General features: G+C 47.6%; 8 non-coding genes across 8 annotated transcripts; all 8 read right to left on the bottom strand.

The window, feature by feature from the left end:
- Positions 1-268: 268 nt before the first annotated feature.
- Pmar_PMAR029554 lies at positions 269-342 on the bottom strand. The gene has a single exon. It is a non-coding gene; the product is annotated as a tRNA-Arg (tRNA).
- A 468-nt stretch (positions 343-810) lies between these two features.
- Positions 811-884, bottom strand: Pmar_PMAR029553. Its single transcript has one exon. It is a non-coding gene; the product is annotated as a tRNA-Arg (tRNA).
- Positions 885-1246: 362 nt separating this feature from the next.
- Positions 1247-1320, bottom strand: Pmar_PMAR029552. Its single transcript has one exon. It is a non-coding gene; the product is annotated as a tRNA-Arg (tRNA).
- Positions 1321-1667: 347 nt separating this feature from the next.
- On the bottom strand, positions 1668-1741 carry Pmar_PMAR029551. Its single transcript has one exon. It is a non-coding gene; the product is annotated as a tRNA-Arg (tRNA).
- Positions 1742-2103: 362 nt separating this feature from the next.
- Pmar_PMAR029550 lies at positions 2104-2177 on the bottom strand. Its single transcript has one exon. It is a non-coding gene; the product is annotated as a tRNA-Arg (tRNA).
- A 369-nt stretch (positions 2178-2546) lies between these two features.
- On the bottom strand, positions 2547-2620 carry Pmar_PMAR029549. The gene has a single exon. It is a non-coding gene; the product is annotated as a tRNA-Arg (tRNA).
- Positions 2621-2982: 362 nt separating this feature from the next.
- Positions 2983-3056, bottom strand: Pmar_PMAR029548. The gene has a single exon. It is a non-coding gene; the product is annotated as a tRNA-Arg (tRNA).
- Positions 3057-3354: 298 nt separating this feature from the next.
- Positions 3355-3428, bottom strand: Pmar_PMAR029547. The gene has a single exon. It is a non-coding gene; the product is annotated as a tRNA-Arg (tRNA).
- Between the last annotated feature and the right edge of the window lie 130 nt (positions 3429-3558).

Here is a 3558-nt window from a genome sequence, read left to right as displayed (position 1 = left end):
AATTCGGATTGCTCAGATACAGCCGTTAGTGCGCACCACTATCTCATGTGCTTGCCTTCAGCGTCTTGTGTAAACTAGTTGGAGCTTCACATCGAGTGGCCGATTCAGGATACGTGAGCGGAATTCGGATTGCTCAGGTACAGCCGTTGGTGCGCACCACTATCTCATGTGCTTGCCTTCAGCATCTTGTGTAAACTAGTTGGAGCTTCACATCGAATGCCCGATTTTATTGAAGTAGGATGGATGAAGAGGAAGTGAGATTAATGTATACCCGTTGCAGGATTCGAACCTACGACCATCTGCTCCGTAGGCAGACATTCTATCCAGCTGAACTAATCGGGCGATGAAGCTAGCAACTTTGATTGATATTTAAGTTGAATACTCTTCGGTAATTGGTCAATCCGTCAGGATACGTGAGCGGAATTCGGATTGCTCAGGTACAGCCGTTGGTGCGCACCACTATCTCATGTGCTTGCCTTCAGCATCTTGTGTAAACTAGTTGGAGCTTCACATCGAGTGGCTGATTCAGGATGCGTGAGCGGAATTTGGAATGCTCAGGTACAGCCGTTAGTGCGCACCACTATCTCATGCGATTGCCTCCAGCGTCTTGTGCAAACTAGTTGGAGCTTCACATCGAGTGGCCGATTCAGGATACGTGAGCGGAATTCGGATTGCTCAGGTACAGCCGTTGGTGCGCACCACTATCTCATGTGCTTGCCTTCAGCATCTTGTGTAAACTAGTTGGAGCTTCACATCGAATGCCCGATTTTATTGAAGTAGAATGGATGAAGAGGAAGTGAGATTAATGTATACCCGATGCAGGATTCGAACCTACGACCATCTGCTCCGTAGGCAGACATTCTATCCAGCTGAACTAATCGGGCGATGAAGCTAGGAACTTTGATTGATATTCAAGTTGAATACTCTTCCGAAATGGTTTAGGCGGTAATTGGTCAATCCGTCAGGATACGTAAGCGGAATTCGGATTGCTCAGGTACAGCCGTTGGTGCGCACCACTATCTCATGTGCTTGCCTTCAGCGTCTTGTGTAAACTAGTTGGAGCTTCACATCGAGTGGCCGATTCAGGATACGTGAGCGGAATTCGGATTGCTCAGGTACAGCCGTTGGTTCGCACCACTATCTCACGTGCTTGCCTTCAGCGTCTTGTGTAAAGTAGGTGGAGCTTCACATCGAATGCCCGATTTTATTGAAGTAGGATGGATGAAGAGGAAGTGAGATTAATGTATACCCGATGCAGGATTCGAACCTACGACCATCTGCTCCGTAGGCAGACATTCTATCCAGCTGAACTAATCGGGCGATGAAGCTAGCAACTTTGATTGATATTCAAGTTGAATACTCTTCGGTAATTGGTCAATCCGTCAGGATACGTGAGCGGAATTCGGATTGCTCAGATACAGCCGTTGGTGCGCACCACTATCTCATGTGCTTGCCTTCAGCGTCTTGTGTAAACTAGTTGGAGCTTCACATCGAGTGGCCGATTCAGGATACGTGAGCGGAATTCGGATTGCTCAGGTACAGCCGTTGGTGCGCACCACTATCTCATGTGCTTGCCTTCAGCATCTTGTGTAAACTAGTTGGAGCTTCACATCGAATGCCCGATTTTATTGAAGTAGGATGGATGAAGAGGAAGTGAGATTAATGTATACCCGATGCAGGATTCGAACCTACGACCATCTGCTCCGTAGGCAGACATTCTATCCAGCTGAACTAATCGGGCGATGAAGCTAGCAACTTTGATTGATATTGAAGTTGAATACTCTTCCGAAATGGTCTAGGCGGTAATTGGTCAATCCGTCAGGATACGTGAGCGGAATTCGGATTGCTCAGATACAGCCGTTGGTGCGCACCACTATCTCATGTGCTTGCCTTCAGCGTCTTGTGTAAACTAGTTGGAGCTTCACATCGAGTGGCCGATTCAGGATACGTGAGCGGAATTCGGATTGCTCAGGTACAGCCGTTGGTGCGCACCACTATCTCACGTGCTTGCCTTCAGCGTCTTGTGCAAAGCAGGTGGAGCTTCACATCGAATGCCCGATTTCGTTGACGTAGGATGGATGAAGAGGAAGTGAGATTAATGTATACCCGATGCAGGATTCGAACCTACGACCATCTGCTCCGTAGGCAGACATTCTATCCAGCTGAACTAATCGGGCGATGAAGCTAGCAACTTTGATTGATATTTAAGTTGAATACTCTCCCGAAATGGTTTAGGCGGTCTAGGCGGTAATTGGTCAATCCGTCAGGATACATGAGCGGAATTCGGATTGCTCAGGTACAGCCGTTGGTGCGCACCACTATCTCATGTGCTTGCCTTCAGCATCTTGTGTAAACTAGTTGGAGCTTCACATCGAGTGGCTGATTCAGGATGCGTGAGCGGAATTTGGATTGCTCAGGTACAGCCGTTGGTGCGCACCACTATCTCACGTGCTTGCCTTCAGCGTCTTGTGCAAAGTAGGTGGAGCTTCACATCGAATGCCCGATTTCGTTGACGTAGGATGGATGGAGGAAGTGAGATTAATTTATACCCGATGCAGGATTCGAAACTACGACCATCTACTCCGTAGGCAGACATTCTATCCAGCTGAACTAATCGGGCGATGAAGCTAACAACTTTGATTGATATTTAAGTTGAATACTCTTCCGAAATGGTCTAGGCGGTAATTGGTCAATCCGTCAGGATACGAGAGCGGAATTCGGATTGCTCAGATACAGCCGTTGGTGCGCACCACTATCTCATGTGCTTGCCTTCAGCGTCTTGTGTAAACTAGTTGGAGCTTCACATCGAGTGGCCGATTCAGGATACGTGAGCGGAATTCGGATTGCTCAGGTACAGCCGTTGGTGCGCACCACTATCTCATGTGCTTGCCTTCAGCACCTTGTGTAAACTAGTTGGAGCTTCACATCGAATGCCCGATTTTATTGAAGTAGGATGGATAAAGAGGAAGTGAGATTAATGTATACCCGATGCAGGATTCGAACCTACGACCATCTGCTCCGTAGGCAGACATTCTATCCAGCTGAACTAATCGGGCGATGAAGCTAGCAACTTTGATTGATATTTAAGTTGAATACTCTTCCGAAATGGTCTAGGCGGTAATTGGTCAATCCGTCAGGATACGAGAGCGGAATTCGGATTGCTCAGATACAGCCGTTAGTGCGCACCACTATCTCATGTGCTTGCCTTCAGCGTCTTGTGTAAACTAGTTGGAGCTTCACATCGAGTGGCCGATTCAGGATACGTGAGCATCTTGTGTAAACTAGTTGGAGCTTCACATCAAATGCCCGATTTTATTGAAGTAGGATGGATGAAGAGGAAGTGAGATTAATGTATACCCGATGCAGGATTCGAACCTACGACCATCTGCTCCGTAGGCAGACATTCTATCCAGCTGAACTAATCGGGCGATGAAGCTAGCAACTTTGATTGATATTTAAGTTGAATACTCTTCCGAAATGGTCTAGGCGGTAATTGGTCAATCCGTCAGGATACGAGAGCGGAATTCGGATTGCTCAGATACAGCCGTTGGTGCGCAC

The sequence above is a fragment of the Perkinsus marinus genome, assembly GCF_000006405.1.
Source record: "Perkinsus marinus ATCC 50983 genomic scaffold scf_1104296958776, whole genome shotgun sequence".
Lineage (NCBI taxonomy): Eukaryota > Perkinsozoa > Perkinsida > Perkinsidae > Perkinsus > Perkinsus marinus.
Note: the sequence above shows the minus strand (reverse complement) of the source record. Positions and strands in the feature narration are given on the sequence as shown.